The sequence below is a fragment of the Crocuta crocuta genome, unplaced genomic scaffold (genome assembly GCF_008692635.1).
Source record: "Crocuta crocuta isolate KB4526 unplaced genomic scaffold, BGI_CrCroc_1.0 scaffold189, whole genome shotgun sequence".
In the NCBI taxonomy this organism is placed as follows: domain Eukaryota; kingdom Metazoa; phylum Chordata; class Mammalia; order Carnivora; family Hyaenidae; genus Crocuta; species Crocuta crocuta.
This window is the reverse complement of record NW_027551564.1, coordinates 668,823-696,805: the sequence shown is the minus strand read 5'-3', so window position 1 is coordinate 696,805 and position 27,983 is coordinate 668,823. Positions and strand designations below refer to the sequence as shown.

The following is a 27,983-nucleotide window of genomic DNA, read 5'->3' as shown; positions in this document are numbered from 1 at the left end:
TAAAAATACTTGAGAGAATGCTTTAAGCAGTGAAATTTAAGTGTCTGCAAATGTGGTTATGAAAATTAGAATGAAGAAATCACTCACTAGCACAGCTGGAGGAAGAGCAAGCACTGCTCTCTTTTTCGATGTTTAAAAACTATATACAACTTCCACGAAATATACTGTGGCGATGACATTTTTAGAGTCTAGTGTTAACAATTCAGATGTTGATCATGCTCCTCCTGGAGCTTCAGAGTAAAAGGGCAGAATGTTTCTGCTGTTAGATTGTTCATAGGTGCCTAGTGCAGGTGACTCCCTTATGTTCACCTTTTCTGTCAAGAGCCACAATGTCTGCAATTTGCTTTTATGCAAAGGTCTAGCCGAAATTGCTACAATCCTACTTGCCACAACAGGATACTAGTCTCCATCACAGAGGGCTCAGTAAGGATGATGCTTTTGAATTTTTGAGGTGGATGTCACCATTGATAGTAACACGGTAGGATACAACATCTTTTGTGGCTAAGCTTTGGGATAGAATCAGATTTTGGTTCTTGATTTTTTTATATTTGTCCAAAAAAACCGTACATGAATATCCTTATTCTGTATATAAGTAAGCCCTTATATGTTACTGGTATTTCCAGTGCAAATATCTGTTTGTAATTTTCATCGTTAATTAAATTGAAGTAGGTAAAATTATATGAATAAGAAGTCATTTATATTGGATTTTTTAAATCATTATTATTTTTTTATTTTAGAGAGAGTGAGGAGGCAAGTGAGGAGAGGGGCAGAGGGAGAGAGAGTGAGAATCATACGCAGCCTCTAAACTCAGCATAAAATCCAACATATGACTCAATCCCACAACCCTGGGATCATGACCTGAGCTGAAATTCGGAGTCTGTTGTTCAACCGGCTGAGCCACCCAGGGCTGCCCTTTTAGATTTTTCATAAACCCAACTTTTCATGGAAGTATTTCCCCCAAATCAACAATTGATAGAACAATAATGATAAAAACCGTGTAGATACATTCTCTGGCTCACTTCTGCTTAGAATAAGTCATTCTGCTTTTCAAAAACCATGCCATAGGTGACGCTTCATGTCCTTTCTGCTTTAGGATCCATCACAAGCAACTGATCAGAGTTTCATATTCCCTGAAAACTATCTGCCTGGCTAGGATTAGATCATGTATCCCTTCTGAGCAATTATTTCTATCACCCAGAATAGTTAACTGAGAGAGATATACTAGAAAGAAAATATTTCATGATTATTTGCTGTACCACATATAAAGTGGATATCAAACACTTTATAATAATAAATTAAAATCTATTAACATAAAATATATTAAACATCTTGCAAAATGTCAATAATAACTTTCAAAATAATATTTAAAAATAAATATCTTTCACTATAATATAAATAAAAACACAATTCTTTTTTGCAAAACAAGAAAAAATGGTATTTGGTTTCTTTTAGAAGACAATTCTTGTAAGAAATATTTCTTATAAAATTTAATGATTTAAACCCAAGTAAGAATAAAATAACTGAGGAGATATAAATTATTCTAATCAGAAATAATGGGCAGTCAGTTTCTTTCAAGCCTATTCTTCCAAGTTATTTTTATACTTATAGTATTTTTCAGTCATTATTATGATGAAATTTGCTTTGGGAACTGAAAAAAGCTAATTGCAAGTGTTATCTGAAAGTAATTTAAAATGAAGTTTATTTTTTAATATAATTTTTAAAAAGAGGATATTTTGGATTTAAGTAATAAACTATATTTAAGACTATAATATTTAAAATACAAAGCATTTTATATAGGTAAATTAAGTCAAACAAGTGACTCCCAAGTAAAAAGTATTGGGGTACCTGGGCGGTTTAGTTGGTTGTGTCTGACTCTTAATTTCAGCTCGGGTCATGATCTCATCTCATGGTCGTGGGATTGAGCCCACATTTGGCTCCATGTTGAGCTCGGATTCTGCTTGGGATTCTCTCATCTCCTGTCTCTTTGCCCCTCTCCTCCTCAAAATAAATCAAATTTAATAAAAGTATTTGTGTGTGTATATAAATATATCTTACAATTTAATAATTATAATAAGATCATTAAAGAGCTTTAAAAAAAAACCTTTTAAATAAGAACATTGTTAGTGACATGAAATCAATAGTAAAGAAAGCTAATAGTTCAAAAGAGTAAATTTAGGCATCAAATAAGTACCTACAAACATTTACTTAAAAAGTAGAAAGTATACATTAAACAGCATTTATGCCAATCAAAATTACGAAGTTTCAAAATAAATGATTCAAAATGTTGTCAATGGTTTCAAACTATGTTTTAACACTGAACATTAATACAGACTTATAGAAAAAGTGAAATGGGCTAACCATATTCTGCCAAACTCAACCCTACCTTAGAATGGAACAATAAACTCTGGACAAGATATAAATAAATGATGTTCTGAAGGCACTAAAAAGTAAACAAAAATAGGCAGACTCTGGTGACAACATTTGGTACAAATTTGTCAAGGTTTGAATATCTCTATTTTCTCAGATTTTACCCTGAAGTTAGGCCCAAGATGCCAACATGAGGTTTGGCTTAAGTTCTGAAAGCAAACACACACACACACACACACACGCACACACACACACATGGGTGGGAGTAGGGAGAGAAACAATGATAGACACTGATAGACAGAAATCTATCTTCTTCTGATGAAGAACTAAAAATCAAAATTCAAAGCAATCACAGTCATTGGAGCACTGAGCATTAGTGGAAAATTCTCTAAGTCAGTGTGAATCCTAAAATCTGTGTGCAAATTCTGCCTCAATCTTTGGGTTATGTCCAAAGTATTTGAATCATACATACTTCCGTCAATCTAACTAAATATATAAAAGCTGAATAAAGGTTGAGCTGCCATACAAAAGACCGGGTTGACAGTTGATTTCAACTGGTTGATTGCTTAATAGTGGAATCAATAATTTTCAAAAGAGTATTGCTGAACTTGCAGCTTCACAGTACAACATTTGCAATATGCAGGATAAAATAAAAATTATTCAATATAACAAAAAGAAGGAAAAATATTACAGTTTCTCAAAAGAAAAATAATTAACAGAGAATAACTCCAAAATAACCAAATCAGCAAATATGAATTTTAAGACTAGATACCGCTACTGTGGTCAATAACATAAGAGAAACATACTTCCACTGATGGAAAAGATAGAAATGGTCCACAGGTAAATGATAAAAAAAATATACTAAAGCTTAAAGAATACACCTAGAATAAAAAACACTCAATTAAATTTATTCAGAATAGTGATCCAGTGAACATAATAGATCCAGTGAAATTGAAAATAAATGAACTAAAATCACCTAAGCTGAAGAAGAAAGAAAAAAGAATGATTGAAATGAAAACTAAGCTTTGGGAAAGCATATATAGAATTGATATACATGCATTTCAAGTACCCAACAGGAGGGCAGTAATAAAGGGAGAGGAAAAATATTCAAAGAAATGATGACCAAAACATCCAAAATTTGGTGAAGCATATAAATTTTCAGAATCAAGAAGTTCAGCAAACCCAAAGCAGTATGAATAAAAAAAATGTCAACCATTCCTTGGCACAAAAATTAAACCATTTTTTAATTGAAAACAAAGAGAAAAAGAAAATCTTGAAAATGCAAGGAGAACATACCATAGTACATAGAGGGGAACACAAATTTATATCACCAATGAATTTTCATCAGAAACTATGGGGGCAAAAGAATATTGAACTGAACTCCTTAAAGCTGTCAACCCGGAAGTCTGTATCCAGTAAAAACGTTTTCATGCATAAAGTGAAATAAATACATTTCTTGATAAACCAAAGTTCAGAGAGTAGTTACCAGATTTCTAGGAAGGTATTAGGTCTGTGGAAAGACATGGAGTTCATCAGAAATGAGAGTTATCTGGATAAATAGAAAAGACAATATTTTTTTTCATTTCTTTAAAATAAAAAAGATTATTTAAAATAAGAAGTATAATAGTTTCTTATCGGGTTTTTCATGTATGTAGATATATTACATAAGATAACTACAGTATGAAATATAGGAGGGGGCTTGGTTAATGGACCCAAAGAGTTAACATGGTTTATATATTTTATGTATTATGGTACAATGTTAACTCTAAGTAGACTGTAAACAATTAAAGATAATTTTTGTCATCTCTAGATCAACCACACACACACACACACCCCTCCCCCACACACAATCCAAATAGCTGCAACATAAAGTCAATAGATAAAATGGAATTTTAAAGTTATTCAGATCACTTGGAAAACAATATAGTAATACATTTTGATATATTTTATAATTCTTATATGTTAACCACCTAATGATTGACACTTACGTAGTAATTATATAACAAAACTTCATTTTACAAAAACACTGATGAATATACTGGTAATGTTTGACCATTTATCATTTTCTATTTACTCATGTTTTATATCTTAAGAGTTGTATACATTTTATTATGGGGATCATTATTACTATTTTATTTTACAAATGTCCCTGCAGTTGTAAACCCCATCTTGTATTTAGTCAGTCCTTTCATTTTTTCTCTCATAAACATAAACATCTATGTGGAGGTAAGGCTTCTGATTTTTCTTCAATGTTCTTTGCAATAATGTTACTGCATTTCTATCTCAATAGCTTTTACCAGTACTAAGCAATGTGCTCAAGAGATTGGTTGGGAAAACAGATTACATCAACCTTCGGGTACTGCAAGGTTAAGTGATTTGACCTTGGTCACAGGAAAGATAAATGACAGTACTAAGAGCAGTATCTGGCTAACATAAGGAGCTTATTTTAATCTATTCTTCAATGTTAGTTTCTAAATCAGAGATTTTGCTTTACAAAATACAGTGAAAATAAGCAAAGAAGTGACTTGAATTAAAATTTGCATGAATTCAATTCTGTCGTCTTATTATTTCAATTTTCCAAAATGAGACAGTTCTTTTGCAGTAACAAAATAAAATGGATTCTGGACAATGTCGTTCAATAAGTGTTTATCCAGGCGGATGTCTGAGAAACAATTATTTGAGAACCACAGTAGATTAAGCCCCAAATTGAAAGAGTCTGAAAATTTGGTCAGGAAGCCAAGCTTAACATTCTCTAGCACTAGAGACAATTAAGATCTGCTAGCACAGTATTCCTTAGAGTCTTTTTATTTATCTGTTCTTTAGTTCATTCATTCATTCACTCATTCATTCATTCATTCATTCATTCAAACAATGTAAATTTAAATTAAAATTCTGCTTTCTGGAAATGAGCTGAGATGAATGAATTTTCAGAAACACAGAGAAGAGACTATTTGCCGGCCTGGGAGTGAGAACAAAAATGAGGATAGATTGTGTTGTAGTCACTGTGATAAATGCTGACTACATTTGTCCTTCAAGGTATGCTTTCTGGAATCCACTTTGTGATCCAGTGTACATTTACTGGAGATAAAAGACACTCACCTCCATAGTCTGTCTCCAGGACTGATTTTAAAAGAGTGATTAATGTCAAAGAAATTTTCAAAAACTTTATTTTGATGTAAATATCCTTGAATATAATCATAGTAAGAAAATAATTTCTAGACATTTTCTAAATATATAATTTTCATTTTACTCTAACACTCCATCATTGATCTGTGCTATTTCACAGTGCATGCTTTATACTTCCTACCACAGAGGCCAAGGGAATTTGTAAATAATTTTACTGTCTTATCTAGAGGGTAGAAAAGTGACCTAGACAGAGCCAGGCAATGTTTTTCCAGAGCAAGTCAAGCCAAAGAAAAGTCTTAGGTTTTCATTTCTGCCAATGGGTATTAATGATGTCCTGAAGTTAGGGTGGTGTTAAACTGGTCGGGTTGTTTCTGCTTCCTGTTTCTTTATCCCACCTTGTTTTCATGACATCTGCCCAATTCACTAGCCTGTTCTATAACTTATTTTGAGTGTTCTAAGAAATTCTATGTCTGCTTAAGATAGCCACAATCACCTTTTATGTCCTGCAAGCAAGAGGTTTGATAACAACAACAAAACTATCCATTTTTATTTTTTTAATGTTTATTCATTATTGAGAGACAGAGAGACACAGAGTGTGAACAGGGATGGGTAGAGAGAGTGGAAGACAGATCTCAAGCAGGCTCCAGGCTCTGAGCTGTCTGAACCCATGAACGGCGAGATCATGACCTGAGCCGACATCAAGCACTTAACCAACTGAGCCACTCAAGCACCCCACAGCAACAAAAAAACCTTCACTCTATAAATAAACATGAACTTTAGACTTTCTACATCTGTGGATTTTAAAGTAGTGCCTGTAGCATTTTTTCCCAAAACCTTATTACTATTTTCGAGTTATATGGGCTAACCTTTATCTGTCAACTTACTTTTTTTATTTCTGTTTTGTGAAACAGAGGCATACATTTGTTTGTTTGTTTGTTTGTTTGTTTTTTCCATGATCAACCTTTAAGTAGCCAAGGCCTTTTAGCTACCTAATGTAGCACAAAAATAAGGTAGAGATGTGGATGCCTGTTATTGTGTTAATGCCTTTAGTGCCAGATGGTAAAAAAGAGGCATTTTCTTCAAAAGCCAAAAGATTAAAAATAGGGAAAAATCCTCAACCATTTCCACATTTCTGAATCCCCTTCCAATTTCACCTTGATTAAAGCACACAGCAACTGTTGCCATCACAGGAGAACATATTTGCTACTATGAAGTCTTACCCTTAATTCAGAGGGGTTTATTCTTACAGATTTCCTCCTAACTTTACTTTGTGAGCTGTTTTTTTTTACTTGTTATATTAAACTCTCCATCTTAACTCTGAATCTATCATTTGATTCCCTGTCTAGCATCCAAATATCAGAAATAAAAAATTCTCTAAAAAAGAGTTTATAAATTACCAGCTAATAGTCTGATTAAAAACACAAGAAAGTACGGTATGAGAATAGGTCATATTTACTATCTAATTACAGGAACGAGCATGAGAATATGAGTAAGAAAAACAGTTCTGCATTAATTTACTGTGACGGATTCAAGGGCCTGATTAAAAAACAACTCATTTTAATTTGAAACAAAATTCAACACACATTAGGCAGAAGACAATCAGCATTTTAAAAGTAGTAGTGGAAAACATCAATGACATTCTAAAGACAATTTATCAAGTAATGCATTGCAGGCAAAGGTGTGCCTTCCTTAGTACTTCCTCATCCATATAGGTTTATTAAGGAGTGTGCGAAAAGTTAAGCCAAATATATTCCTGATAATGATGGATGTCTTTGTCACAGGAAGACATTTTGTGAACAAAGCACACCAAAATTGAAAATGGAATCTCTCTTTCATGAATTTCCTATGAAAATAAAACTCCACATTATTAAATTGGCAGCAATATATTTTGGAGGATACCTAGTAGTGTTTGTTTTGTATGTTTTGGGAGATGTTTAACAGAAGGATAATACTTATAAACTTGTAATTATAATTTATCCTTATGAAAAATTTGAATTTAAGTAAGTATTCACATATCTGAAATATCTATATTTAATGTTTTCTTTATACTTTAATTGCTTTGATTGCTTTTTAAAATATAAGCTGGAAAGCTGACATATTTAAGTATTGAAATAAATTTCCAAAACATTAAAAGAATTCCTTAAGTACCATTAATAAATATTAGTGAACAGCATTTATTATTATGTCAAAAACACATACATGTCTATAATTTACATAGATTTACTTAGGAAAATCATAGATATCATTTCACTATTTCTTAATACTTAAAAATTAGAATTTGTGTGATAAGTTATCCTAAAAATTTCATAGACTCTATCACTTATCAGAGAAATACCCATAATTGTTTTCAACTCTTTTTTTTATTTGAAATTTTGATGAGATCAGATCAATCTCACCAGTATTGTCTAAATGAAAGTTGCATAATAAAGCTCTGAGAAATGAATAATTTTATAGCAGCATAACTTAAAGTGGAGGTATACATAATTTTAAGGGAATATTAAAAGCAATCCCTCAAGTAACTCCATCACTCTGATGTCCATCATGGAGACATATTGGGGAATGAGGAGAAGAATAAATTCTCTTTCACAAAGGGATTATAAGCTAGTTAAGAGGCACAGTAAACAGATAAGGTAGTTCAACAGAAATATAAGGGATGCATACCAAAGCAATTTTATGAAGATGATTCTAAGTGCACTTGAAAACCTGGAAAAAAGAAACAATGAAGTATAGGAGTCTTGAGATTAGCCAAGCTATACTGGGAAAAACACTAAAAAGAGAGGAAGCAACTTATTGTAGAGCAAGGTGAAAAAAAAAAATCAAGACTAGGGAGCAAACTACATGTGATTTTCTGTGTTTTTTTTTCCCCCAAAACAAAGAGAATGAGATTTAAGTGCTTTTTAAATAAAGTATGCTAGAGATTTTGAGTCTCTAAGAACTCTAAGTACATAGTATGTATGTTCTATGCAGTTATGTTATAGAAAGTTGATTAACACTGATTCTTAGCTGTGTTAATAAGAGGATGATTGAAGTAAATTTAAAAAAATAAATCTAAATATACATAGGTTTAATTAAAATTAACAGTGTTAAAATGGCTTCTTAATAGAACCAGTGTACCTATAGAAAGTGAGCATTAGAAAAACAATAAGGTCACCACTTTGTAGATTAAATCCTCCAAAAAGCAAGGAAAGTTATAATATTAGTATGGCTGTAAGTAAACTAGGAGCATGTTTTGTACATTGGCTATAGGAATTGCATTTTTGTTTTAATTAGAGGAGTTATTTATTTTAATGTTTTCATAAAATAAGTCATATTGTTAAAATTAAAAACACAATAAATAAGGGATCTAAGTAAGTACTGCATACAAGTAATTTTAGTGCTTAGTTTATTTGTTTTGTAATCTTGTGATGTTCTAGGAAAAAAAAATCTTGAGTATGGATGATTCTGTTCTCCCTTTGTACCAAAAGTGGAAGAAGAATCTAGCTCTGTTACATTAGCATTACTGCCTCTGTGGTGACATCATGAAGTGTCCATTCAAAAAAAAAAATGTTTATTTTTTTAGAGAGAATGACAGAGTGCAAGTGGGGGAGGGGCAGAGGGAGAGAGACAGAATCCAGAGCTGGCTTCAGGCTCTGAGCTGTCAGCACTGAGCCTGATACGGGGCTCGAACTCAGAAGTGTGAGATCATCACCTGGTTAAGTCAGACACTTGACCAACTGAGCCACCTAGGCACCCCATGAAGTGTCCATTTTAATAACTCTTTAATTTTTTTTTAAATTAATATCTGAGAGAGAAAGAGAGAGAGAGAGTGGGAGAGAGAGAGAGAGAGAGTGAGTGAGCAGGTGAGGGTCAGAGAGAGAGGGAGATATAGAATCTGAAGCAGGCTCCAGGTTCGGAGCTAGCTCTCAGCCAAGAGCCCAATGAGGGGCTTGAATCCACGAACTGTGAGATCATGACCTGAGCGGGAGTTGGACGCTTAACCGACTAAGCCACTAAGGCGCCCCTGAAGTGTCCATTTTAAAAGAAAAACTTTGAAAGTCAGAATTTCTCTACAAGAAAAATATAAATAAATGCAAAAAGTCTGTCAAGCAACATGTTTTTAAATGTTAAAATCCTAGATAGCTACTCCAACATCAATTATATTAGATATTTCAAGCTGCTGAAGAGGGCCCCCATAATGTAATCCAAAATTACTTATCTTGCTTAAAACAAGAAGAATGAAAAAAAAATTCAAGATAGATATATTTTAAATAGATTTCAAAACTTTAATTTTCTTATAGGAATAAAGGCAGAGTGGATAAATTGTCTTGTAGTTCTATATATTTCTTCAATTAAAGAGATTAGCTTGATAATCACAGATATATAGTACTTTTAAAGGGCATTTATAGATTTGGAAGTAATTTCAGCTCTGGTTTAACTGAAGCTTATTTCAGAAGTTTCTAGGGCAACATAATTTTAAACAGTCATGGGGGAAGGATACACTGTCCATCTCATTACCCAGTGGGTATGAAGAAATATTTTTTAAAACTTAATGAATAGAATTTTGAAGTGAAAGAAATAATTTTTCAGTAACCTTTACAGAGTCCTCAGACAGCGACAGCCAAATGCTCACTGGATAATGGCACTCTCAGTTCTCTGCTGGAGAAAGATCAGTTAACTGCAAGCAAGCTCCATGCAAGTCACTGTTCATCTCTTAACCGTGGATGAGAAAGGCTGATGTAAATCAGTCAACAAATGGGCATTTATGTAGTTCTGATGTTGGAAGCACTTTCCTTTTCTTGGCATATGGTTTCTAATCTCTCTCTTTCTCTCTCCCTCAACATCTCCTTGCTAAGTTATTACTATGTGGTCAGAGGGCTGACGATTCCTTCATAGCCAGATCTTCCTTACAATGAAATTGTGTGCCAGAGGGAAAGACAACAATCATCACCACAAACCAGCAACAACAAAAATAGCTTTGCCCTAACTAAGACTTACGTAGAACTTTTATCTAGTTTCCTTCTTTGTATTTATCTATTAGAGTTGTGAAAGTGTGAGTTTAGAGGAAAAGTTTAAAGAAAACACTCACTTAGGCTTACCACTAGCATGAAGAAAAAGATTCTGCACAATTTAAGCTAATCTGGGAAATACATAGTGGCTTAGGAACCATCAACCATTACTAGCATCCTTACAGGTAATGACTTTTATTGTCTGTGCTTCCATCCTCTGCGTATATTTTCCTTTAGAATCCAGGCCAGCAGTCAGATGCAGTCTCAGTAGTTTACTGTTTGACAATGGGGTTGAGGAATTGTGATTCAGCCATCCAAAGGGGACGCATGAGAACATGTATTTGATGTGGTTGCTGGATAGTAAAAGAGCTGAGGAAGAGACAGGGGATTGCTTGGAAAACTATTTTCTGGGTATATTATTTTTTTCTGTATAAAATAATTGATTTGATAGTGAAGGTTTATTTTAATTTCATTGGATCAAAGCTGTGGTATTATATAACTTCCACTTGAATTTTATTGGACAATATAGCAGTATAAAATTCAGATCAGAAAAAAAACACTTATCTCTACTGAAATATGAACTCTTGATATCAGATTAATTAATGTCTTGTCATGTTCCATTTAAGAAGCTTCTGGTTATAACAGAGAAGAGCTATCATTCGAGCCTTCATTGGCCAGTGTGTTGATATCATTCTTGCCAAATTAATACAAAGGCCTGTATAAAGGTTTCTGAAACTCTGTAGTTCTTTGTTCCTGAAGGGTATAATGATTCTAGTTAATACTCTCCAGCTAATTATTAATAGCTTTTAAGAGATAATGTATACTTATTTGACCTCCAGGGGAATTCTAGGTTGATCTCAATAACTCACTTCCTTTGATTTGATCTCCAAATATATGGACAAATAAAACTACCAAATATTAAGGATATTGATTAGACCATTATATAGGCACAGCTTCTCTTTTTTATTCATACTTGAAGTTTTGTCTCTTTGAGATTTTTTTTTTTTTTTTTAATTTGTTCATGCTGGTTGCATCAGAAGAGCCTGGGGTTGATTCCACCCAGAAGTTGCCCCTTCCAATGGTGTAAGCCCTGGGATAAATATTCTTATTCAGGTTTTTCTGTCATTGGAATAGTCCATTGAAACTGGGCTACAGAAAGAGGGGAAAGAAGCAAAATAAAAGTTCAGTAGTATTAAAGTCCCTTCTATCTATATGCTTACCTTGTGCTTTTTCTAAGAAGAGGGTACAGAAATGTTGACAAGAGAAAAGGATTCAGGAATCTTTATTTAATGTCTGAGGTCACTCTCTGTCACTATCTTCTCAAATAAGAACAACAAAAGCAAATGGCTTCCAGAGACAAGACTTTAGTATCTAGAAGAAAAGATCCTATTAAATTTAGGTGGGTAATAAATGGTAAGTGACTCAAACCGGTTCACATTTTTTGCATATCTGTTTTCCTGATATACCACTACCTCTTAAAAATATTACCTTTAGCAATGGACTGTGTGTGTGTTGCAAATATTTTTAACATACCACAGATTTTTATCTACAGATTATTTAAAACACAAACTCATAGCAGCACTAATGCACACTACAAAATTAAAACATTAAGACATTTAAATAGAGAATGACATGGTAATAGTTTAGCACACTACTAATAATAACAGAGTAAATGCTATTTATTATTAAAATGTGGAGGGATAAGCTTCTATTAAAAAAAAAAAAAGTTTTGTCAAAGAACAGCTCTCCACTCCTTGAGGAAGATGCTTTTCACTCTCTGCAATACTTGTTTACCACCCAGCAGGCAGCTTTGCTAGAGAGACACATGGAGCTATGAGGCAATAAAGGAAGAGGCAGTAGACACATATTGCTTCATATCACAGTTGGGGGTGCATGCATATGATCTTTCTTTTATCAAATGAATGAGTCCACATTTTAATCAGATTGTCAAGGTTTCTATAATTCTCTCTTATCATCCACCAATAAAGACTAATGACCACTGTTTCAGAGATTTGCATAGCTTACTGAGATATAAAAAAATATCCAAAAATATTGCTTACTGAGATATAAAAATATTTTAAAATTAGTTAATGTGTTTTAACTTTCATACTTGTAATTGACAAGATAATTTCTAAGTCACTACGTACTTGTAAAAAAAAACCCACAAAAATTGTAGTTTTGTTTTTTTGAAATATATTTTAAAAAACTGAGTATTTTGTGAGTGGGAGGAGTTAGCTGGTATAATTTTAAATGAGCTCTCCATTGTTTATAAGAAGAGATTTTCAAATATTGATTTGCCATTTATTCATCATGTAATGCAATAGAGAGGCATAAAAGAGTAATTGAAGAATTAAATCTATGCTTCATTTCTAATTTTCCTTCATTTGAGGTTTGTGCCTGACCTTTATGATTGACTATAGTTTTCATGGTTTAATCATAAATAATTTGACAATTCAAAGACAATAATATCAGACATGATATACAGTTTTTCTAAGCAATAAAATGCACTTAAAGATACCAAGGCTGAAGAGAATATAATAAGGGGTTGGGGTTTCATTGTTATCTGGTGACAGCATGGTGAATTAAGGTGCTTACTGAGATACCCTGTTAGGTCCAGACACAGCAGGTCAACTTGGATTTTTTTCATTCTCTTTTACTGGGTTTCTCATGATCAACATTCACACTCTTTGAAATTGTTTTATTGGTTGTATCAGTACATATATATCTTGACAAAGGAGAACAGATTTAAAGGAGACATATATGAAAAGTGAAGCTTTCCTGGCTGGTGAATTTAAAACTGGTGCAAGCCGGCATTATATTACTAAGATTATTTTCAATAACAATTAGAGAACACAGGAGAAATACCTTCCTTACTTGGACGTCTTTACAACAAAGGTAGGACACTGAGACAATTAAAAAAAAAATCATTCCAAGTTTCTCCAGTGCTTTTCAAATTGTTGCTCAATATACATTGCTATCTTTTACAATAATATAAAAATTTGCATGATATTTATTACTATCACTTTCTACCTTCTCAAAAGAGACCCCATAAAATTATTTAGCTTCTAAAACTCAGAAGTCCTCTGTTGAATGATTAGTATCATCATTAAAGCAAATATATGCAACTCAACTATGTATAGACACTGTCTTCTGTGTTTTGAATGGATTATTTTATACATGTGTGCACTACCCCGTCCCCTGCCAACACACAAATAAATCCGGTGAGAAAATCATTGGCTACCTTGATTTTCCAAATAAAGTTAAGGCATGGGAAGATTAGAGTTACTACATGGCAGAGTTGGTTTATGAACATAGATCATAATGTTCTATAACCTATGTTATTAATAATTATGTTAACATACATAATCTTTAGTTATTTTGTATGGAGATATTTTTTGGAATAGCTTTCCTGAGCTACAATTGAGACATTTACAATTCATTCACTCAAGTGTACAATTCAGTTTTTTAAATTATATTCACAGAGATGTGCAATCATCATCACAACCAAATTTAAAACATTTTTATCACCCCAAAAAGATACCTTTCCACTTTTGTTATCTCCCTCCAAATACCCCTTAGGCAACCACTAATCTGCTTTTGTCTCTATAGAGTTCCATTTTGTGGTTTTCCTGTAAATGGAATCACATCATACATGGTCTTATGACCTGCACCTTCCATGTAACATAATGTTTTTAAGATTAATCCATATGGTGTTATGTATCAATACTTCACTCCTTTTTTTATGGCCACATGAAAATATATATTCCATTATATCGTGTACCAGATATTGTTTGGCAGTTGATTGACATTTGGGTTGATTTCACCTTTTGGCTATTATGAATAATATTGCTACAAGCATCCATATACAAGTTTTTATATGCAGCTATGTTAAATGAGCCTTGGGTTTATATCTAGAAGTGGAATTATATCTAGAAGTGGAATTGTTAGGATATGGTAACTGTGAGTTTTTAAAAATTTTTTTGAAAAATTTTTATTTGAGAGAGAAAGTGGGAGAGAGGGGGAGAGGGAGAGAAAGAGAATCTCAAGCAGGCTCCATGTTCAGTTCAGAGCTCAATGAGGGACTCAAGCCCACAACCCTGGGATTATGACCTGAGCCAAAATCAAGAGTCAGAGCTCACCTGACTGAACCACCCAGGCACCTCTTGGTGTTTGATTGTTGGAGAAACTGCCAGAGTGTTTTACAAAGTGGCTGCAGTATTTTACATATCCACCACAGTGGATGAGTGTATTGACTTCTCCACACCTGTGTGACACTTGATATTATTTGACTTTTTTATTCTTCCATCCTAATGGATACCTAGTGGAGTCTCATTATAGTTTTGATTTATATTTCTCCACTGACTAATGATGCCAAGCATCTCTATAATGCCTATTGACTATTTGTACATCTTCTGAGAAAAGTCTATTTATATCTTTTCCTCTCTTAAAAAAGTGAATAGACTACTTTTAGAGCAGTTTTAGGTTTACAGGAAAATGGAACAAAAAGTACAGAAAGCTCACATATATATCCTCTAACCCTGCAGATAATTTTCCCTGTGAATACCTTTCATCAATGTGGTATATTTGTTACAATTAAGGAAACAAAATTTATGGTCATTAACTAAAAGTCAGTAGTTTAGACTTCACACAAATTTATGCATTTCGGTAAAAGCATTATTTTATGTATCCAGCATTACAAAATAGTTTTTCTGCCCTAAAAAATGTTCTGTGTTCCACCTTTTCATCCCTTACTCTCTCCCTCTAGACCTCTGGCAACCATCCATTTACAGTCTATAGTTTTCCCTTTTCCAGACTGTCATAGAGTTGGAATCATACAGTATGTGGCCTTTTAAGATGAGTTCTTTCCTTTACCAATGCATGGTTAATATTTCCCCATTTCTTTTTTTTTTTTAATGTTTTATTTATTTCTAGGAGAGACAGAGAGATAGAGAGAGAGAGCGAGACAGAGATACAGAGAGACAGCGTGCAGGGGAGGGTCAGAGAGAGAGGGAGTCACAGACTGAAACAGGCTCCAGGCTCTGACGTGGGGCTTGAACCCACGAACCGCGAGATCATGACCTAAGCAAAAGTCGGACGCTTAACCGACTAACACACCCAGGCGCCCCAATATTTCCCCATTTCTATTCATGGTTTGATAATTCATTTTATGCCAATTTATGGATGCACTATAGATTATTTATCCATTCAGCAATTGAAGGGCATTTTGGCTATCTCTAATTTTTGAAATTATGAATGTTCACATAATTTTTAAAAATTTTTAAATGTTCTATTTATTTCTGAGAGAGAGAGAGAGAGAGAGAGATACAGTATGAGCAGGGAAGGGTCAGAGAGAGAGGGAGATACAGAATCTGAAGCAGGCTCCAGGCTCTGAGCTAGCTGTCAGCACAGAGCCCACGAACCGTGAGATCATGACCTGAGCCGAAGTCGGACGCTCAACCGACTGAACCACCCAGGTGCCCCAATTGTTCATACAGTTTTGTGCAAACATGTTTTCAACTCATTGGAGAATACCTGGAAGTGCATTTCAGGTTGTATGGTAAGACTATATTTAACTTCTAAAAAACTGCCAACAGGTCTTACGAAGTGGGTGTACCAGTGTGTATTCTCACAACAGTGAATGATAGTTCCTATTGCTCCACATCCTTGTTAGCATTGAGTGTTGGCATTGTTTTGAATTTTAGCCATTCTTTCCCATGTTTCGTGTTGTCTTTTTATTACTGATATTTGAGTTCTTTGAGAATCTAGCTGTAATTCCCATCAGATATATATGATTTGCAAACATATTTTCCTAGCCTGTGGGCTTTCTTTTAAGTCTCTTAATAGTGTCTCTTGAAGCACAGACATTTTATTCTGGATCAACTCCAATTTATCTAGTTTTTCATTTGTTGATTGTATTTTCGGGGTCAGATCTAAAAAAAAAAACCTGCAAAATTGAAGGTTTCAAAGACTTGTTATTATATGAATTTTATAGTTTCTGCTCTTATATTTATATATTTGACCTATTTTTTAGTAAATTTTTGTATGGAATTTGGTAGGAGTCCAACTTCACTCCTATGCATGTAGATATCCAGTTGTCTCTGTATCGTTTGTGAAAAGGCTATTCTTTCCTCATTAAATGTCCTGTCACCCTTGTTGAGAATCAAATGACTTACGTACAAATGTTTATTTCTGGACTCTCAATTCTCTTCTGTTGATTTATTTTCTATTCCACTCTAACACTAAATTGTCTTGCTTACAGTTTCTTTTTGGTAAGTTTTAAAATCAATAAGAGTGAATTCTCCATCTTCATTCTTCTATATTAAGATTATTTTGGCTGTTTTTTGTCCCTTGAGTTTCAATAATAATTTCTTAATCAGCTTGCTAATTTTTTCCAGAAGCTGTCTGGGATTCTGATAGGATCACATTGAATCTATAGATTAATTTGGAGAGTATTTCTATATTCACAACATTAAGTCTTCAGATCTATGAACAAGGATATCTTTCCACCTATTTTGCTTTTTAAATTTTTTTCAGTTGTGTTTTTAGTTATCTGAGTATGTTTCGCATAGTTTTTTTCTTAAATTTATTTCTAAATATTTTATTCTTTTTGATAGAACTGTTTTCTTAATTTCACTTTTGGTTTGTTCATTGATATCTTAATATTTTTTTCACTGTTACTTTACACCTTGAGAAGATATACCTTAAAGTAAAAAATAAATAATATAAAGGAAATAGAATAAAAAAGGCAATATATCAAATACATAAATGAGGGAAATATTTTAATATAAACAGATAACAAACTGTCATTGTTATAAAAGGTAGTACTTAGGTATATTAAGTGTTTTGAAAGTGGTAAATTAATTTTACTCTTCTTTGAAGAAAAGACCTTCACCGTGTTTTTAGAGCACTAAAAAATTATTATATTCAGCCCTCAAGATTTAGGAGTCCTACTACTTTTAATTTAACCTCTTATTCAATTATCAAGGAAATATTTTCCCTAAAGTACTAAGTCTGAAAGTTTTTAATATGTTTTTGTTCATTATGTATTAGTAAATCCCAGAGCTAATATAGAAGTCCATTAGTAGGTAACACATTATTAATTAAGTATACAATAATCTGCCTGCTGGCTATTATAATGAACGAAGTAGAATGGGTATCTGTTGAAATGAAAATACCTGCAAATTCTTAAGTGAAAATAGCTGATGTGAATAAGTCTGTGCATATGTGTGTTTGTTTATGTATGTTTGCTGTTTTTATCTACAAGTAATATCTGTGTAATGCTATTTGAGGCTATTTTGTTCTCATCAGATTTTTTCCTTCTGATAAAGTAACATATTTAATAAAGCAGCAGTGAGAATATTTCACTTTGTGAAAAAATATTATCCCTATATGTAAAATTTAATTCAGATAGAAAATGAACTGCTGAGATAGAATCTGTCATAAAATCTCATAACTACCAATGCTTTCCTTCTCTCTGGGAGGATGAAAATCTTTAAAAAAATTTTTAACTGAGCTAAAATAAATATAATCTGGATCATATATTTAATTTTCTCTCATCTTATCCTAGGTCATCTATCTATATAATTGATTCAGATTTAAATCTTTAAAATTATTTATTATATATGAATATATCGAAATATGTTGATCCGTAATAGTAGAGACTGATGATTTATGAAAACACCTGGTGCAAAGGAATTATTAGCCCTATTTAAGAGCTAATAAGTGAGTCAGCCATAGTTACATGGATGCTGACAGAAAATATAAGACTCCTGGGTCAAAAACAATGTCATCATACCATCATTACTGTTCTGGATCCCTAAATCCTAAGTCCCATAGGGCAATATGGAGAGTCAACTGGAGTTGGTATATGCCCACAGCATCATGGGAAAGGGACACTGAACATAAGAGACCCACTGATGTTATGACTAGCAGGAAGCAAGCCAGATATTTGTGAAAAAAGAGACATTATTATATCTTTCCAAAATCTGAGCTCTATAAACAATCCTAAAAAATGGCCCAGGTTAAAAAGCTTTTAGGGCCTTATAATCCAAATATCTATACAGAGAGATCTACATGAGCACAGTGAGTTAATAGATGGGCTTCTGACAATTTGCCCTGTGCCATGCACTGTCTTGACCTCTAAACATTTTCACATCTGACCAATCTTAGGTGACCAACTGAAGCTGAAATCAAATCTTTTCAACCTGTCTCATTTAACTAGGCTTCCTATCAGTGAAATTCTAATAACTAAAATGGGGCAAGTGTCTTAACCCATTTTGGATGCTATAACAAAATACCATAGACTGTGTAGCTCATAAACAATAGAATTTGTTTCTCACCGTTCTGGAGGCTGGAATTCCAGAAGCAGGGTGCCAGAAAGGTCAGGCAAAGGCCCTCTTCTGGGTTGTAATCTTCTCTTTGTGTCCTCACATGGTGCAAGAGGCAGGGGAATCTCTAAGACCTCTTTCATAAGGTTATTAATCTCATTTATGAGGCCCACTTTGCAATACCATCACATTTAACATAGGATTTCAACACATATGGATTTGAGCAAGACACAAATATTCAGCCTATATCAAAAACATACAGTATTTTCCTCAGTCATGCCCTCTGGGATCCATGCCTAACCAGAATAAGAAAATATCAAATAACTCATTGAGTCTACCTTAGAAAACTAGGAGGCTTTATCCTTATATTTGTTTTGGCTTTCTATTTGTCCCAAGGCAATAAACCAGATGTATCAGGATTTATTATTGATTGCACTGACTCTGCCTTGGCCTGCAAGGGTGAAGTCTAGGGCAATTCTATCATTCATAACAACTCTGGGCAATGACTTAGGCTGAGCTGAATGCTTTCCAAGGCCAAGGTGGTGTCATTGATAATGTAAGCTAACATCAGAGAAAAAAATTCTTACTCTATTTTCTAATTGGAAGATCCCTATCATAGCAATAAACTCCCAGAGAGTGTGCATAAATAATGAGTCAGTTGTCACTTTCCTCATATTGGAAAGATTTTTGGAGTTGTCTGAAAGATATTGATGGGGATTCCTTAAAGATGTGAAGGTCTCTTATGATCACAATAATGCATAACTTATTATGGCTTTGAAGCAGGAAAGTTTGTGCCAGGCTTCTATACAAGAAGTATAGTCCTGGTGGCAAACATGGTAGCCCTAGAATTAAAATGTAATCTTGATTATTGAGATTTTCCCAATAGGAATTTCATCAATTTGATGGGGATTGGGGGAGGTTTGATTCCAAATGGTCCCATCAGAGAACATATCCTTACCATGGGCATCTACATTTGTGACTCAGAATTTCTCATTAGTGGCAGGGAAATTTCTTTCCTTACAGTTCACAGCTTCAAAGATAAATTTCTTTAATCTGCCATTCTATTGTCTCCCACATGGCGGATCAAACAATTAGGCTATAGGCAACTGCCTAGGAGATAATAACAATGTCCCAAAGTTCACCAAGAGTTGTAATGGCCTGGCTATGAACAATTTTCTAAGTTCTGCCAACTCAGAAAAGAGACTGTATTGACCCTTGGTTATACATAGCGGGTGCTGATTTTGCACAGATGGTTTTCCATAACAGTACAATGCACACCATCATATTTTAATATAGATGAACAACCAGTGAACCAGGCCCCGGTATTTAGGGAAATCTCTGTGAGTAGAAAGCCTCATTGAGCCAGCAGTTTTGTTTAAGGCAGTGAAGTGAAAGATAAGGATTCCCCCAAAGGGGTAGCTTTCACTTTTTAATGCAAATCTGAGAGGCTGCCAAGACCAAGTCAGTTGCTCTTTTGAAAACACAATTTCCATTTGACAATCAAGATTTGTAGGGCCCTTTCTGCACTGTCATTTGTTAAGTGTACAGTGATCACTACTAAATGTGGATATCAGGCTAGAGATCCACAGACCTGCCTGTGGCATGCATTCAGCTGGTTCAAAAACAGTATACCTAGTGGTTACATCAGAACAGTGACACCCATGTTTTGGAAAATGGCTTTACTGAGTATTTAGGATGCAATTAATTTTCTAAAGTATTGTCTTTTTCCTCCTGTAATTATCAGTTCTCCCCGGCTACCTGGGAGAGCAGAGGAAGGAAGGTTGTAGCATGATTTATGTCTCACTATCTCTACATGCAGCCATCCCTGAGAGAATGGGAGAATCTCCTTTGAATATATGGGATGAGAAAATGCAAGCATGTAGCACATCAACTCTCTTATCCCCTTAGCCTAAAGAGGTCAAAACAACAATTTAACATTCCTTCATCACTAAGGGGCTTCTTCTGAGCCAAATCTGTTAAATATGGGTATCCTTTCATCCCTCCCCCCAAAAAAAAAAAACAGGTAAGGCAGTAATTTGAGCACTTAATTCCACCAGGGTCATAAAAATTTACATCCCCTATCTATTACCTGGAGTTCCTGAGTGCTTCATGGTGGTGATGCATGACTTTTACTCTCCCCATTGTAAACAGTTAGAGTGCATACATAGTTTTCCTTACAGAAGAGTTCAGGGGTAAATAGAGGCACCAGGATTGGGAGACATATATATTATACACACAGACAAAAATTCACACATAGAGATCATTGTCATCAGCATTAGAAAAAATTGAGACAGTAAGAGGCTAATATTAGTCAATGCTTAATCTTTTGTTTTCTTTTTTTAAAATTTTTAATTTTTTTTTAATTTTTGAGAGAGAGAAAGAGACAGAGAGAGACAGCATGAGCAGGGGAGGGTCAAAGAGAGAGGGAGACACAGAATCCGAAGCAGCCTCCAGGATCTGAGCTAGCTGTCAGCACAGAGCCCAACGCAGGGCTCAAACCCACGAGTCATGAGATCATGACCTGAGCTGAAGTCAGATGCTTAACCGACTGAGCCACCCAGGAGCCCCCGATCTTTTGTTTTCTTAGTAGTTTGGATCTCTCAGTAAAATCTTCTGAACCAGCCAAAGCTCCCTAATAGCAGTCAGGGCTCATGTTGACAACTTTCAGAGGTTTTACTATCATTGCAGCATAGATCTAAGGTTGACATAAGAAACTACAAGAGAGACTGACCAGAGAAGCAGACTACCTGCTTGTCATTCCTTCTTACTGAGCATGACATGCCTTATATCTGCATGCTCCAGGTGAACTAGTCAATGTTCTGGTGATGTGGTTAATTCCTCTTACTTCATGCTCACTGTAAATGTGTATCTCTGTAAATTTTGTTGCAGGTTGTAGAGTCTTCCTTCAACTCTGAAAGGGTCTCATTGCTAGTTATTTCAGTATGGTTGGTAGATCAGTTAGTGCTCATGCTCTAAGATAGCTGCTTTTGAGACTATCACCTGATATTTTTCCTCCTTACCACAGGCAACAAATTGGAGAACTATATCTTAGTCAAATAATCATATCATTTAGTCAAGATTATCTTTCACTGGTTCTCAATGATTTCTTCAAATCCTTAATTGAATTTTTCCAGAAATCCATGTCTCTATTAAGTATCCTATCCTCTTCACCCAAACTGTGGGGGATTGACTTTACCCTACTGACAAGTTAAGACAGCCTGCTGTGGTCACATGGATGCTGACAAAAGACCCAAGGTGCCTGGGTCAGAGACAAATAACTTCATTATACCTGAAGAAGTAACAGCCTGAGTACCTGCATAGTTTCACATTTACCTGGAAAGCCAGATATAGCCTGAGCAGTGTGCTGCATCATAATAGTGCTATGAGCACTCCTGTTGGTTTTTGGCAAGTATTGAGGAAGAATATTCTTTGTGTGGAGACAGGCATAATATGACCTCTCAGAAGTGCCAGTTGCATAAACAATCCTAAAAAATAGTCTTGGGTGAAGGGAGATCAAGGCCTTGTAATCTTGAAATATTCTGCAAGATTTCTTTTTTTACAAATAAAAGAGGCACAGAGAGGGCCGCCTCCAAACACTATATAACTAGCACCCAAAACACCCAAATTAAGCAACAAAACCTTTTCAGCACCCCAGAAACTGTCCTTACACTGCTTCCTTCTAGTACTTCTATCCTAAAAGTTCACAATATCCTGACTTCAAAAAGATTAATTATATTTGTGTATTCAGATAAAAAGAATTGACTAGCATATTCTCATTTGTTTCTGACTTCATTTGCTGGAATTTTATAGTGATGATAGACATCCACACCCATCTGTTGTACATTTAGATAGTTTTCAGTTGGAGGCTTTTATGAGTAATACTGACATTATCATTCCAGTGCAAGGCTTTTGATAAACATATTTATACAGTCTTTTTGAGTATACACTAAGCAGTAAAATCATTGTGTCTTAGAACATGCACTCTGCTTGACAAAATTCTAAAGTGATTTTACTAATTTAAAGTCTCTAAAAACAGTGATGTATGAGAATAACAGTTCCTCAAACCATGGCATTTTGTATCTGTCATTTTAGCCATTTTGGTGGGTGTGTGATGTTATCATATTGTTGTTTTTACTTGCAAAACCTTGATGACAAATGGTGTTGAGTATTGTATTGGCAATTTATATTCCCTTATGTAATATAATTGGTCAAGTTTTAAACTATATTTCTATTAATATTTTTTGCCTTTTTCAACTAACTTTTGTAAGAATTTTGTGAATATTTTTGCATCCGGTACTTTACTAAATGTGAATATGTTTTACATACATGTTCCATTCTGATTGTTGTCTATTTCCTTGATGTTATTTCTTGATGACTAGAAGTTCATAATTTTAACATAGTGTGACACATACACACACACAAATGCACTCATCCCCTCTCTTCACTCTACCCACGTAGGCGCCTACATCTTCTTCAATCTTTGTTCACTTATGATTTTTGTTTTAGTAAGTTTTTGTTTTAACATTTACAATTATATTAACCATTCGTCTAACTATGTAAGTGTCATAAAATGCTTTTTCCAGGTGACACAGCATCATTTAGTGAAGACTATCCTTTCCCCACTGTGTGAAGTGTTCTCTTTGTCATAAAACAAGTGGCCCTTTATGTGCAAGTCTGGGCTTTCTATTCTGTTCCACTATTCAGTTTTTCTATTCTTGCACCATTGCCTTTCTGTCTTAATTATCTCAACTTATAATAGGTCTTAATATTTTATATTATTACTTCTTTAGCTAGGCTGTTTTCCCTTTAAGATTACTTTATCTGTTCTTAGTCCAGACTTCGTATTTCCATCTGAATTTTAGAATCCGTTTTTCATTTCTTAATGCACATAAAAAACAAAATCTGATATACTGAGAGTTATTTGGGAAAGCTGACAACTTTAGAGTAATGAGCTTGCAAATTCATGATTCTAGAATATTGCTCCATTTATTTAGCTCTTGTTTTATTCTTCTCAATGATATTTTATAATTTTCAGTTGAAGAAGACTTTCATTATTTTTAATTAGATTTATTACAATAAATTTGATGGTTTTCCTGTTGGTATAAGTTGTAATTATATTTAATTTTCACTTGTCTTTGCACAGCATAAAAAACAAAATTAATTTTTGTGTATTAATATTTTATGGAGTGACTGCTATATTCCCGTATTAATTTATACTGTGTTATAAGTATAGTCTTTTAGATCTTGAAGGCACACAATACTGTTCTATGTAAATAAACCAGTTATTTATTTATTTCCATCTCATATTTTGTATTTATTTATATATGCTCTATTGCACAGACTCTACCTATATTGGAATGTTAAAGAAGAGTGCTGGAATGTGACATTCTAATCTTATTCTTGACCTGAGAAAGGGATGGTAAGTTAAGTGTTTCACTACTGGATAGAATACATTTTCTTATAAAATTCTTTATCTTCTTAAGCAAGTTCCCCTTTTATTTAAAGTCTGTTGTGTTTTCAAATAAATATATCTAAAGTTAATGTGTTTACTGTTGTAATTTCTTTCTGTATCTTATCATACTGCATGTATCTATGATCATACCTAGTTTTCACCTTTTCCATTAATCAATTGAAATATTTGATTTGAGTGATTGTCAAATATTAATATTTTCTGCTTTTCTAGATTAAAGTTTACTGGGTTATAATGCATTATCCTCTATAATGTATCAGTGGGTTTGATTTAATAATTCCTCATAAGGATTTTTGCATCTACATGCAGAAAAAATGTTGGTCTTAAATGTTTTTTCCTTGTAATGCTCTCGAGTTTGTACTGAGTTAATTATGGTTTATGATAAGAATTAAGAGACATTTGTCTTGGAGCACCAGGGTGGCTCAGTTGGTTGAGCCTCTGACTTCTGCTTTGGTCATGATCTGGCGGTTTGTAGATTCGAGCCTGGCATCAAGGACTGTGTTTATAGCTATCTCGGAGCTTGGAACCTGTCTTTGGATTCTGTCTCTCTCTGCCCCTCCCCTGCTAGCACTCTCTCTTTCTCTCTCTCTCAAAAAATAAATAAAACATTAAAAAATAAAAAGAGAGACATTTGTCTTATTTCTATTATTCTATTATCTGGAAGAGTTCTTGAGTGATGGACAATCAGTTTTGAAAAAAATCAGTGACACCTTCAATTTCAAAAATATTTCACCAGTGACGTCTTCTAGACTTAAGACTTTTAAAATAATTTTCAAAATATGTCTTCATTTCTTCCTTCAGACTTGCGTGTTATCCAAATTTGTTTTCATAAAATTCTTTCATCTTTTCAATATCTGAAAAGTCTTTAGTAATAATATCTTCACTTTCATTCTTAATACTTGTGTGTTTGAGAATGTTGAGTGGGTGAATTTAAGTAGTTGTCTTACAAATATCATATGTTTTTTGTTTTCTTTGTTGCTGAAGTTTTCAGACTGGGGTAGTTTATGCTGCAATAATGCATAAGCTTATAATATCAGTGGCTTTACAGACATATGTTAATTTCTTGCTTATCCAAAGTGTTCAGCAGATTTTGGCAAATCTCCAGGGCCATACACCATGCTATTTCAGTCTTGCTCCTCTATTACTTGAACATTACCTCTAAAATGTGCATAGGAGGGGGTAGAGACTGGTGATTTACTTTGTAACTTTCATGCTCTCAGACTACAAATGATATACATATCTATTTGCCAGCTGTGTTTCACACAGCTGTGTTTCACAGTACTTCACAGGAAGTATTCCTATGGCTCCTTTTCAGTATAGGTCTTAGGAGGATATACTCACAAAGAAAAGGAGATAGAAGTGAATCCTTAATGTTGACCATATTTGGGAATGATAGCTTTTTTATATTCTTGGTTTGCAAATTATTTCTGACCCCAAAACATGTCTTGTAAAATGTTATATATTTTATTCATTCATGTACATGTATAATATTTTTTTAACTTAAGAATTTATTATTTACCATGAATTACTAAGACTTTTTGCTTGGATCCAAATTCAGCTGGTAGATACAACTGATTTTGTTCATATTGTGTTAAAATATTGATCTAGCATTTAAAACCAAAAATCTAGATTTTTTTGGCATCTCTTTAAAAGCAATTATGCTAGCAATTACCTAAAGCTGAGTAGCAGATGTCATTTTTTGGATGGTTTAAGAATGCTTTATTTTATCTAATTTTCCACCATTTTCTATTTTTTATATACTGCTTATTAAATCCTGTTAGCTTCTGAGCTTATTGTCCCCTAGTATTCCTATATACATTCAAATGTATATATTAATCCTGTGACAATTCAGAGATATTTTTATTGCTTTAAAATTAACTGATCATTCTTCAATTAAGTGTTAAATTATGAGTATAGGTAAAGGAAAACAGTGTGTGCTTAGTTGTTAGCTTGCCAAATAATGTTGGCAACATAAAAAAATAAAAAAGATAACATAAATATATACTAAGTTTAATAAAAATATGATTATTGCTTGCATTTTCATTTGTTTTTTTTTTAAATTTTAAATCAATGATGAGCCATCAGATAAAAAAGATGAAACTACTTGAAATTGAAAATGTAGCATTGGCACTGTTCATTTTAACTAGTTTATTATTTGTCATCAGATTTTGTTATCTTTAGAATTTATTTGACAAAATGATAGAAATTCTAAATTCATCTTATACTTTTTATCATATATATATATATTTCAAAATATATCGAATAAATGCACCTAGTTTTGTTTTTGAGGTTGGTCTTTTTTCAGTGTTTTTATGTGATATTATATCTATGATATTTCCTTTATTTTATTGTAGCACATTACTATGTTAAGGGATTTTTTTTGTATCACAAACTGACTTCAGGTTGTAACTGTATTTCTCTTTATGTGTACTTTATTTCACTGCATGTCTAGTAGTTCATTATCTCTGTTTTTTATAAGATTGCTTTAACACTACAGAAAATATGGATTCAGAAGATCATACTATTTTATATGCATTGCTCTATTTTATTCTGGAACAGAGTATTCTATATGATTGTGAGGAAGACTGATAATATATCTATACTTGTGAACACATACTAGAGCCTCAAACTGAAATGAGAAAGGTGACTTTCGGATACTACTGTGTCAATTCTGACATGTAAAGACCTTGTAAGTTATCACTCTTATCCTTACAAGAATAATAAGGAGAATACCCTGAAAATCAAAGACTTTAATGGAGTTATCAGGCAACTGAAATCAGAGGGAAAATCACTACCTGAAAATCAAGGGAGAGAGAGAGATAGAGAGGAACTGACATGGAGAATCACAGCCAAAGTCACCATACTCAAAGCAGAAGCTACTGGATCTGATAGGACACTTAAATATAACCTTGACAAATTATTAGAGGCAGTATACATAGTGGTGTGAAAGAGAAAATTCCTGAGGCCATAGTCTTAGAAGGCCTCCACACTTTTATGGTTTTCACCTCCTGACATTCAACAAAGTTTCCATGGTAAAGAATCAAGATAAAGCTCTTAGGGGCTACCTTGAGCCAAGAATGACTTCAGGAGTTCCTGTGGAGGTTCACCAAGACAATGCTTGCAGCCCCATTGCCCCAATATCTCTAGCCTCAGGCAACTAATTAGTCTTTATTCCACTGTTTTGAAGATTCAACTACAACTTTGACTTCCAGGTCCTACATGCTCAGAAAGCTGGGTATGGTGCACGTGTGGTACACAATATCAATTCCAATGAACTTCTAAAGATACAATCCCACAGCAGATGTGAATTCCATTTGTGATTCTCGGAGAGAGGAACTACAGGATAGGAGTGCACTCTTGGTCTACCAAAAGGGGTTTAAGATGCTTCTGGTTCCAGAAAATAGCTTCCCCTGGGGCTATTACCTAATCCTTCTCACAGGGACTGTGGGACTGCTGGTTTTGGCCTTGGGAACAGTGATGGTAGTTTGTTGTATCTAGCACTGTGTGTGGCCCTAGCTAAATCGACTGACCAAAGACCAAGTGAAACAGATTCCTACCCATGAGGTCTACTTTTTCCATCTCCTTTGGCTACTATCACCCTACCCCTTGCCTTTCATTGGTCTGCAGCAAGAGCCTATACTCTCCTTCTTGCTCTTCCTTTTCAGCTATCACCCAAGTCTAACATTTTACTTCTCCTCCTACCTCTAG

General features: G+C 33.9%; 1 pseudogene; it reads left to right on the top strand.

The window, feature by feature from the left end:
* The first annotated feature begins 172 nt into the window (after positions 1-172).
* Positions 173-27,983, top strand: LOC144219964 (E3 ubiquitin-protein ligase RNF167 pseudogene; annotated as a pseudogene).